The following is an 11,624-nucleotide window of genomic DNA, read 5'->3' on the forward strand; positions in this document are numbered from 1 at the left end:
AGTCAGGTCGTCCGTTCTCTGCCCACAGCCCTCCAGGGCTCCCACCTCCCTGGGGGAAAGCCTCTTCCCTGCTGCCCTCAAGACCCTGCACCACTTGTCCCCAGCCCCCTCCCCGCCCTCACTTCCTCCCCATCTCCCCCTCGCCCACTCTGCTCCAGCCACACGGGCGCCCCCCAACAAGGCAGGTGCAGTCCTGCCCCAGGGCCCCAGGGAAGGATAACCACATCTGTCCTTACTTCAGGTCTCTGCTGCAATACCACATCTTCAGAGACAGCCCTCCCAGCGCTACCCCCCTATACTCCAGGAGCCTCTACCCTTTCCATGCACCGCTATGCCCCTCCCTACCCGGTATCACACTCTCAAAGTGTCCAATTTAGACCCTTTCTCCTCCGAATATGGTCCTCAGACCGGCAGCATCAGCCTCACTTGGAGCCCTTAGAAATGCAGAGCCCCCGTGGGGCACCTGCGTGGCTCCGGTGGTTGAGGGTCTGTCTGCCTTGGCTCAGGTCACGGTCTCCAGGTCCTGGGATCCAGCCCCACGTCGAGCCCCAAGGCAGGCTCCCAGCTCAGCAGGGGGTCCGCTTCTCCCTCTCCCTCTGCCTCTCCCCCTGCTTGTGCTCTCTCAAATGAATATATAAAATCTTAAAAAGAAAAAGAAAAAGAAATGCAGAGCCCCAAGCCCCACCCCAGACCCACCAACCGGAGCCTGCGCGTAGTAAGATCTCACAGGGATCAGCATGCGCAACAATCTTCGTGCATGGGTACCCCCAAATAAAATAATCATCCACACATCAGCCTGTTCAGAGCCTGTCTGCCCCCCTGGACGGGGAGCCCTGTGACGGCAGTCTGGGGTGTGACTTGGTCAATGATGTGTCCCCACAGCATCTGGCACACCACTGGTGCTCGATAATGTCTTGTTGTAAGTGAATGAACTAAGTGTCCACATCAGGCGTGGACTCCAGATCTGCCCTCCTCCCTGGTTCCACTTGGCCCATGTCCACAGGAGTGTGGGTCCCCCCACGCATGTCCACAGGCCCCGATGTCCACAGCACGTAACAGCCTCTGTGTGTTCACACATATCCATAGATGCAACCACAGCACACGTGTGTGCCCCAGCCATGGCGGGCCGTCTGCACGTGTGTGCACACGCCCATGTGTTGGAGTTTATATACCCATCCCCCCCATGAAGCTGCTGCCTGCCACCCCCTGGCCATCAAACAGTTTCCGAGGACCTCAATCCCCTGTGGGCACCAGGCTGGCCAACCCCTGGGTCTAACCTTGTTGGTGGATTGAGGAAACTGAGGCCCAGAATGCGGGCTGGGTGGACAACACTGTTGGCTGAAGAGCTCCAGGTTAGCAGCTTGGTCTCCAGCATCACGCGGCCCAGGTTCAAATCCCGGCTCTGCCCTCCGATGGTTCCCCCCACCTCCGCTGTGTGGGCCTTGGTTGCCCCGCCTCTAAGCAGCAGGTGACTACAAGTCCAAACCTACAATGTTGCGGATGGGAGGACATAATGTAGACCAGCGCCATCCAACAGAAAACTGCGCCCACACGTGTCCTTTTCAATTTCCAGGCAGCCACATTCAAAAGGGGAAATTCATTTTAATAATGTGTTTTATTTAACCCAATAGATCCAAAATACTGTTATTTCCACCAGTAATCAATGTAAAAATGATCAACGAGACATTTCGACTTGCCATTTTTCGCATTTAATCTTTGGAATCTGGTACGTGTTTTACGTTTAGAGCATATCTCGATTCGGGCCAGCCACACGTGATTCAACAGCCACACGTGGCCAGTGGTCGCTGCTGCTGACATCTCAGCTCCAGAAATAAGCCCAGAGCTAGGAAGGATTCCCCCATTCACTCAGCTTTAGCAGGGAAGTTCTACTTTCGATCTATCTTAAATCCCTCTTGCTTCCAGAGGCTCCCAGAAGCTAAAAGCCTGGGGGCTGGAGATTTGGTCCCTCCTGGAGCCTGAGCATTTCCCGCTGGGGCTTTTGAGAATTTGGGCTTGAAGGGCAATGCCACCGTCCTCTCTGATCCCTCTTCCCCCAAGCAACTCTTGGCAAGCTCAGCCCACACCATGCTCAAAGGCCTGCAATGGCTCCCTAGTACCCCACAGAAGAATGAGCCGATTTCTGTGTGCTGACATTTAAGGATCCCTCCCACCCTGGGAATGACCTTAACCTTCACTTGCCCTCATCTCCTGCCAGGCATGCCCAGAATTCACCAGTCCCACATTCAGGTCTTTGCTCAGGCTGTCCCCTCTGCCAGGGGGACGTCTTCAGCCTTCTCAAGGCCCAGCTTCTCCCCAGGAACCCCCTCAATCACCCAGACATAGTCACCTTGCTTTTGCCCCTCGAAGCCCCCCAGCCAACTCCTGCTCACCATCTATATCAGCTACATGTGGATGTCCCCTTCTCCAGGAAGCTTTCCTTGATTGCCCTGGCTGAGCTTCAGTGTCCCTGGGCTCCCCCAGCCACCGTTCCTCTCTCACCTCCACCCAACCTCACCAACCTGGGAGCTTCTGTGTCCAGCTCTGGCTCCCTGTACCTTACACCAGGAGCTGTCCATTCACTCCTTAGATGAGCAATTACTGTGTGCCCGCTGTGTGCTAGGCACTGTTCCAGGCACGGGGACACGGCAGTGACCAAGACAGTGGCAAAGCCCTGCCCTTGTGGGGCCCCCATCCCACGGGGGAGATGGGGGGGTACGCATGTTACCAAATGACGGTAAGAATGGCAGGGGGTGGCAAAGGGGCTGCTCAGGTGCGGGGTTAGGGGACCCCTGGGGGGAGTGACATTCCGTCTGCGGCCTCGGGATTGAGGAGGGAACAGCAGCGAAGATGTGGGGAAGGGTGCTCCACAAGGGCAAAGGCCTGGGGGCTGGAACTGTTCCAGGAGCACTGGGAAGGTCCCGGCGGGTGGAGGGAGGCTGCCCTATCTCGAGAGAGGGCCCCTGGGATTCTCCCCCTTCTCCAGACCGGACACTGCGCCTCAATTTTCTGCGCTATAACTTCAGGCACCACACCAGGGCCCGGTACGCAGGTGTTTACTTGACATGAAGTGGCCTCGCTGGGTGGCCTCGGGCCGGCAGCTCACCCTCACTGGGTCCCTCTGGGCCACAGCAGGGGACTCTGTGACGCTGGGCCAGGCTCGGAGCCCCTGTTTCTCCATGTGCCACGGCCGGGATGGGGGCGGGATGCCCGTTTCCAGTTCCATAGAAGGAGCTGCTGTCAGCCTGATGGCCCCAGGATTCCAGCTCCGGGGCCCGGTGTCCCCGGGGGGATCGAGTAACCCAGCCCGGCAGCCGGGCCCCTGCGCCTTCCAGGTCTAGTTACCAGCTCTGCTTACAGCTGCCTCCTCCAGCTGCCTCAAGTCGCCCCCTGTGGCAGCCCAGTCGGACTTCGGGGCTGTCTAGGAACTTGGCAGCGCTGCCAGAGGGAGTCCCTGGGGCCTGGCCATGGAGGGGCTGGGGAGAGAGAGGCCCCCTCGTCCTCCAAAGGCTGCTGGATGCCGGTTAACTCGTCCCTGGCTGGCCTGGGGGGCAGCAGTGCCTCCTCCCGCTTCCTCTTCTGCAAATCGGGGCCCGCAACGCCGGCTCCGCGGCACACAGTAGGCGCTCCACACATACCAGCCTGATGAGCGTCCCGCGAACAGCCCCTACTTGCAAAAGAGCTGCGAGGATGTGTTTATTCCGGACGTCCTGAGCACCTACTGTGCACCAGCACTCCAGGAGGGTCACCCGTGACCAGGGTCATGCATGTCAAGGGCCTGGCACAGAGCTGGGCTGATGGCAAACACTCAGTTCGTGCTGAGCGTCTCTTTTGAAGACAACGGGTGCTCAAGAGTTCCTGAGCCACCTTCCGCGTGCAGCCCACAGCGGCCCAGCAGAGCAGGGATTTAAGCGAAGATTTCATGAAGCCCCGTGCTGGGCGCAACGATTCACATGTATGAACTCATTTCCTGCCCACCCCAACCCAGTGAGGCAGAGACCAGCACCATCATCTCTGTTTCGTGGACGGAAAAACAGGCCCAGAGACGTGGAGCCACCTGGCCAACGTCACACAGCACGGAAGCGTGCGGCTGGAGTCCGAACCCAGGCTGCTGGGTTGTGCTGCCTCTTGCCAAGTGCCCACGAGGCGCCATCTGTCTACGAGGCTGCACAGCCCAAAATGCACATTTGCGGATAAGCAAGCGGAGACCCAGAGAGAGGCTCTCCTGTCCCCAGGCCACTCATGGAGCCGGGGTGGGGAACAGGTGGGAGAGACAGGACCTCAAGCAGGGGGGCCACAGACCGGCCCCCGGGGCCCCAGGCCCAGATGGGGAGGGAGGGGGGCTCCTGGGTAATTAATTTTAATCACTGTTTGGAAATTGGGCTGCCAGGAGGCAAGTCGGAAGCAGCAACTTGTAATTAGGAACGGGGAAGGGGGGCTGCTTTCTCCACGATGCAGCGACCATTCTGAGAAAATTAAAGTGTCATTTATACCCAGTGGGTAATTAGAGGGCCCTGGAGGGGGCCGCCCGAAGGGGCTGGGGGCTCCTGGGGAATCCAGAGTGGGACTGGGGCTGGGGGGGGCGGACACCCACAGATTCCCAAGGGGGGAATTCTGGATAGGCCTGGGGGCAGACAGACCCCGTCTTCAGCCCCAAGTTGAAGGAAATGCAGGGGAGCTGGGCCCTGCTCTTGGGGCCCAGTTTTGGGGAACAGAGGGGAGTAAGGTTTGGCTCTAGGGGGCTCCACTTTAGGGAGGACAAAGAGATCTGATTCTTGCCCTTGGGGTCCAAAAAGATGGCGAGACCGGTCCTCCTTTCTTGGGATTCTGGGAGCCCTCCTCTCCCCCAGGTTGATCCCTCCAGATTCCTCCAGTCACTCTGCCCCTCCCCCAGAGGCCGTGTGTGGGAGGCCACAGGGATCCCCAAGTGGGAGGAGACCAGAAGGGCAGGTCTGCAAGGGGACACCACTAAGAGATGCTGGGCGGGAAGCAGGCAGGGCTGTGCTAAGTGTTGCTGGGAACAGAAGACCTGGCAAATGAACTTAAAGAAGACAAAGGCGGGAGATAGGTCCTGGGGGACGGCCCTGGGGTCAGAGTGGACCACAAGTTCTGGTGAGTCAGGGCTCAGGAATGGCAGAGATGCTGGCAGAGTGACGTGGGCTCTGGGGGATGGGGCGTGAGAACTGTGCATCAGTGGAGAAAAAATAGTGAGGGCCAGAGGCCCCTGTTTTCCGGGTGACCTCAGGGAATTTGCCACCATGATCTGTGCCTCATTTCTCCCAGAGACTGGGGCTCAGATCTTCAAAGGGGAATGGCAGCAAACACTCAGGGGCATCCATTGTTTTCCAAGCTCTGTGCTTGTGGGCCTCATAGAAAGTAGTAGTGGGGTAGGTGGGAACGGTTCTTCTTATCATTTTGTGGTTGAAGAAACAGGCCCAGAGTGGGTGAGTGACAGGCCCAAGTTTGCACAGCTAGGAAATGGCCAAGCTGGACTCCAACCCAGGCCATATGGTCTAGACACTACACTCTTAACCACAGTACTCCCTACGCCTTAGAGAAAGGGGCCCTGTTTCTCTCCACATCCTTCTGTAAGCAAGTCCCAGATCTACCCCATCCACCAACTTCTTTCCCCCTCTCCTGCCTCAGCTAGGCTGGACCCCATCATTGCTCACCTGGACCAGCACGGAGGCCTCGGCCCTAGTCTCCCAGCTCTGGCCCTTGCTGCCCGCAGACTGTCCTCCCTCCAGCAGCCATTAGAGGGCTGTAAGCCCTGGGTCAGGTGCTGCCACCCTGGCCCACTGCCCTCTGGGGTTCAAGCCTCACTTGGGTAAAAGCCCAAGTCTTCCTCTGAGGCCCCCAAGGCCCTGCAAGACCTGCCCCTCCTTCCCTCTCTACCCCTCACTCACTCTGCTCCAGCCACGTAGGGCTCCAATGTACACAAGGCACCTGGCAAGGTCCTGCCCCAGGGCCTTTGCACTGCCTCTACCCTCTTCCTGGAATGCTCTTCCTCCAGATCTCCACATGACTGGCTCCATCCCATTTTCCAGGTCTCAGCTCAGATGCCACCTCCTCAGAGACACGCTCTTTGACACCATCAGCTAAAACAGCCCCGCCCTCCTCAGCTACACGATCCAGTATTATTGTCTTCAGGAAAACTTATTATACTTGGTTTACTTTATTTCCCTAGTTGGTATCCATGTCCCCACCTGGATGTGAGGTCAACAAAGGCAGGGCCCAGTCTGCCTTGGTCATTGCTGGGTACCCAGAACCTAGCACCTAGGAGATAGACACCTATTAAACATCTGTCACCTCATGAAGTGAGAGCAAGGACCACACAGCTCCAAATGAGATCAGGGCCAGAGGCCACAAAGTTTCAGCTTCTCAAAGTTACTCCTTTTTCTGGAGTAAGAAAAACAACAGGACTATGCCTAGCATGTTGCCTAGCACGTGTCCTCTTCTTTAAATGTTCAATCCTAAGGGAGAGAAAATAGCATCTATGCTTTACAAATGGGTAAACTGAGTCTCAAAGAGGGGGCATGAGTGTGTGAGTGAATGAGCAAAGACATGGACTCAAACGCACGTAAGTCTGATCCAAGTGGGCAATCTCTAAGGGCAATAATTCAGTGAGGCTGTCTCAACTGCCCAGGGGCTCTGACCCCTTGGCCTCCGGGAAAAGTTCTAAAACTGTCAAAATATGTAGCCAACCCCACTGTGAACTCCTACACATCCATCATTCCCCCAGCTTCAATGCCCCTCCTTTGTTCATCTTCCCTGATCCACTGGGCAGAGACCAAGTTTCCCCAGCCCCATTTGCTCCTTGCACCTGGACTCTGACTCCATGTAGCAGAGAGGGCCAGGGTCCGCCTGTTTCCCCTTCTCCAGCCTGGAAGCCCCTTGGGGGCCAACTAAACACCGGAGCTAAAGCCTTTTTCTCTGGGATCCCAGTGTCACCCAGCATGGGGCAGGGCACACAGGGGCCAATAGGAGCTTTTGTTGAGTGACTGATCTCCCCAGCTGCCCTGGACCAGATCTCACCCAGGGCCCCTCTTAGAACCCATAATCCTCTTCTGGGCTCCTGCAGTTGGGAAGTTCTCCCCCAGGTCCGCCCTTGGAAAGCAGGCCCAGCCAGGGCCAACATGCATCCTGGGAAATGTAGTCCTCACTAGCCTGGGCCTCCTCCCAGCAGGCCCTGGGGTGGCCACCAGTGAAGGGTCATGAAGGGGGGCTGGTGGGGCACCGGATCCCTGCCCAGAGGAATGGAAGAGGGGTCTCCGGCCTCTTAAGTCACCTCTGTGGCATATTCTAATGCCTATCACTTTATGTGGACATCCCCAAAGGCCAGGTGACAGACAACCGTGATAATGAGAGAGTACATGGCTCAGGGCCAGACCGATCAGGACACACATTGAACCCTGGCTCTGGCGAGCCAAACCTGCGCTGTGTCTAGGGTGGGGAGGGGGGCCAGTCTGCAGCTGCTCCTGGGTAATTCAACCACAGGATGTGGGGCAGATGGCTGGGGCCTGACTCCGGGGCTGCTTGGAGCCTCAATTTCCCTACTTCTGCTCAATGGGGCTGCCTGGAGCCTCAATTTCCCTACTTCTGCTCAATGGGGCTGCCTGGAGCCTCAATTTCCCTACTTCTGCTCAATAGGGCCACATTCACAGTCAGCCCTCATCACTCCTGGGTCTTGCTAGAATCAGACTATCCCCAGCCCCTTAAATGGCTTAGAGTTTCAGAATCACAGTATCTTAAATATTATAGTTCAAAAAGCCCCACAGTACCCGGAAATTTAAAAGAAATTTGGAGGATCACCTGGGCCTTGACCAATATCAGAATTATTTTTCCAGGATTCTGGAAAGATGGCTATCAACCTCCCTTGCCTGCCTCCCGGGACAGGCAACTCACTACCACTCCAAGCAGCTCATTGGGTTTCCAGGAGCTCTTCTCCTCTTAGCTACCCTTCCTTTCAGCTGCTCAAGGTCCAAAACGTTGCCCATTCCCTCCCCTGCTTTAAAACCTTCTGTGGCTCCTAACTGCCCTTGGGATAAAGCCCAAGCTCAACTTGGCATTCTTGGACCCTATCCAACTCTCAGGCCTAACTGCTCTTTATCTCCCACCTCTAAAATAGTCCAGCCACTCAGGGCTCCCCCAACACACGCTGCCGTGGCTATTCTTGCTGCTCACTCCCTCTACTTCGAATCCCTGTCCTCCTCTTCTCCTGGGATCATCCTTCCCATCCCTCCAGTCCAATGCCAGCACCCCCTCTTCCAGGCAGTCCTCCCTGATTCCATTTGTCCTGACCCTGGCTGAGGCCTCCCTGGGCACCCCAGCGTCTTCTGACAAAGGGCCAGGCATGCAGGACGGGCCCCACCCCGGGGTCAGCCAGGGATACCACCTTCCCAGGAGACGGGGGCGACCGGCATGTCCTTCAGCCTCCAGGGACCCAGCTCACCTGTCCTGTGGGCTGACGTCAGGGTCACCTTTCCAAGGACAGTTTGATTTCTATCTTCCAGGTCCAGCCCCATGTAACCTCAGCAACTCCTGTCTCAAGCTCTGGGCAGCCACTGCAGATGACAAACCCTCCCATGGCCCGTCTCCAGCACCTTCCTTGCCCAGTGGACAAAGGTGGACACAAAACCTAGAGGCGGAGGCGCCCCTGCTGGGTAAGCAAGACCTCCGCTCAGAGACACTGTCTCACCTCAAAGCAGAGGAGGCGACAGGACCCGGAGGAGCCGTGGGTGCTCAACCCCAGCAGAAGGTAGGCAGGAACTGGAGGGAGAGTGGAGAGGTACAAATCCAGGGCATTCTTACGGGACCTCTCTTTGCCCAATCTCCCTCCACTCAGGCCCTAAACCCAAAGATCTCCTCCTGAGGAGATGGCAACCCAGAGAGGGCTAGACACCTGTCTGAGGTCACACAGCTGTGGCCCTCTTAGCCCCAGCTTTTTCCTCTACACCGAATTTTTTCTTTTGGAGAGGGCTGGGGCACTGGAAGCTCCAGGTCGAAATTTCCACACAGCCCAGAGTGGACAGGGTGGTGGTGGGTCCAGGGTAACCTTTGGGAGGGCTCCTGGGTTTCAGCTGATGTGGCACCTCCTTTCCCCCTTAACCCTGTCTAGCAACCCCAGCAGAGGAGAGGTCTGGCTTCCCCCTTTGCCCACTCTGCCAGTTTCTTGGGCCTCAGTTTCCCCATCTACTCTTGGGAACAGGCCAGTTCACATGCCACTTGAATGAAGCTTTTGCCAGGCCACCACCTACCCAGTAATCAAGGGATCTCCTATGGGCCACAGTGACCTCCCAGCCAACTTCCCAGGGAGCTTAGGACCCCCTCCCAGGTGGGCCCTGGACCCACTGGTGAGCCCCAGCCATCTCCCCACATGCTGTACTCATTCTAAATAGAGTTTAGACCGATTGCCCAGATACATCCCCAAAATTCACCCCTAAAGGAAACCAATAGCGTCTACTAGCATTTGGGAAAGAGGCTGGGTGGGGGGAGCCCATGGAGGAGGGGATGCTCCAGCCAGAGGACTCCTTGAGAGCTGAGGGAACCCAGAGAAACATGAAGAAATGCAATTTTGTAAATGGGGTGGGGGTGGCGTCTCTACTGTCGGCCCAGCCATTAGCCACCCTCCCGCTTTCCTCCTTAAGCCCAAACCCAGATCCCCAAAGCTTGAAGGTCCCTTCTTCTAACTCCAAGCCTCAGTTCCCCTCCAGTATGCGGGTCAAAGATGACAACCTCCGGGGTGGGGGTGAGGGTGGGGGGCGAAGGGGCAGGGAGGGTAGGATGCCGAAGACCTCGGCCAGGGAGGGCCAAATAGGGGCTGAGGGTCTGTGAATCGCCTCCAGCCCCAGGACTCTTGCAAATACTCCCAGCTCCAGCATCTGCCGGGGCAGGGGTGGGGGGTGGTTCCTACAGCAGCGCCCCCTCTGGGAGGTGCCCTAAACTCGGAGGGCGCCCGCAGGCGGAGAGCAAGGCGGAGAGGGGGGGCACGTGACCCCCGCCCCGGGGACCAATCAGCGTCCGCAGGAGGGGGGCCACACTCGGCGCCCCCCACCTCTCCCGGCGCGCTCGGAGAGAGACGCTTTCTTTGTCCCTTTGTCAGCTCTTGGGGGGCCCCGAACCCCCCAGGCCCCCACTGCAACGGGGGGATCCGGACAGGCTGGCTCTCTCCCCCCACCGCGTCCCCTCCCCCGCGGCCCGGGCCCTGGACTCTTTCTGGGCCGGGCGTGCGGCAGGAGAGGGCTCAGGGGCGCCCAAGGTGCGGCGGCTGGACCGCCGAGTGGGGTGGAGGGGCCTCACCGGGCCAGGACCACCGCACCGGTCCCGGGTCCGCCTCGACTTAGCTCTCAGGGCTCCGCCCCCCAGCACCACCCCCCCACCCCCGGCCAGCAGGCCCCTGCCGACCCCGAACCCCCCACCTGGGCCCAAATCCAGCTCCCCAGCGGCGCAGCCGCGAGCCCCGTTATTGTGCCTCCCACGGCCCCCCCGGACAAAGTCTCCACCCGCTGCGGTGCCGACAGAACCCCCATTATAGCTCCACATACAGGCCCCCAGGCAACAATCCAGGCCCCCCCGGCTGCGGTGCCATTAGACTCCCCCATTATGGTGCTTCATTCAGCGCCCCAGGCCCAAATCCAGCCCCTTCAAAGCGATGCTACTGGACCCCCACTACACCGTTCCATACAGTGGCCCCCCTAAAATCCAGCCCCCTCCCCAGTTGCGTCGCTGACAGATCCTCCCGCGATAGCGCTCCACAAACCCCCTCGCCGGCCAAATCCATCCCCCTCCCGGCGGCGGGGCCCTCCGGCCCCCATCCTAGCGCCTGACCCGGCCGCCCCAGCCGACGATTCAGCCCCCCAGCTGCGTGCCGACAGACACCCCGGGACTGCGCCGCCCCCAGCCCCCTCTCGCAGACGCCCCGGGGCGCTTACCTCGGAGCCGCCGCGCCGCGAGTGCGCGGGAGGGAGCGCGAGGGCGGGAGGGCGCGGGCGGGGGGGGGGTCGTGCGCGCACCTGTCCCGGCCCGGCCGCCTCAGCCGGGCATCCCGCGCGGGGAGGGGGCTGGGGGCGCGCGCTCTCCCCGCCCCCGGCCCGCGGCGCCTCGCTGGGGGAGGGGGCTCAGCCCCGGCCCCCGGCGCGCTGGCGTCGGCTCCGGGGGGGGCGCTGCGCGGCGGCCGGACCCGGGGCGCGCCGCGGCCGCATCTCCTCCGCCCGCCGCGGCCGCCGCTGCGACTCGCGGCTCCGCCACCTCCGCCCCCCCTCGGGCACCCCCCGCTTAAAGCCGGGCCAGAGTCACGCAAAACCCGGCCCGGAGCTACGGCGGCGCGGAACGGGGGGAGGAGCCGGGTGGGCGGCAGGAGGCGCTGGAGGCGGAGGTGGGGGTGGAGGAGGGACCCAAGAGGAGGCACCCTGCTTTTGTCTACGTGGGGGGCCTAACTGGGCCCCGCCCCGACTTCCTGGTCTCATCCACGCTGGCCAGGCTCGCATCCCCAGGATCCATCCCCAAGCGGACCCAAGGGGATGATGGAGATGATGCGGCGTCATGAACCCCTTGGTCTACATGGCCCCTTTCATATATGAGGTCACTTATTCAATCCACAAGCATTATGTTTAACAACACTCGATGGA

The 11,624-nt window shown here is 59.5% G+C and overlaps 1 protein-coding gene across 1 annotated transcript in view; it reads right to left on the minus strand.

Annotated features, from left to right (window-relative positions):
- SEMA6B (semaphorin 6B) overlaps positions 1-11,020 on the minus strand; it is a 28,284-nt gene extending 17,264 nt beyond the window's left edge. The window contains 1 exon segment of the mRNA XM_027587065.2: positions 10,929-11,020. The gene's annotated coding sequence lies outside the window, so the exon portion shown is untranslated.
- Between the last annotated feature and the right edge of the window lie 604 nt (positions 11,021-11,624).

The sequence above is a fragment of the Zalophus californianus genome, chromosome 1, assembly GCF_009762305.2.
Source record: "Zalophus californianus isolate mZalCal1 chromosome 1, mZalCal1.pri.v2, whole genome shotgun sequence".
In the NCBI taxonomy this organism is placed as follows: Eukaryota; Metazoa; Chordata; class Mammalia; order Carnivora; family Otariidae; genus Zalophus; species Zalophus californianus.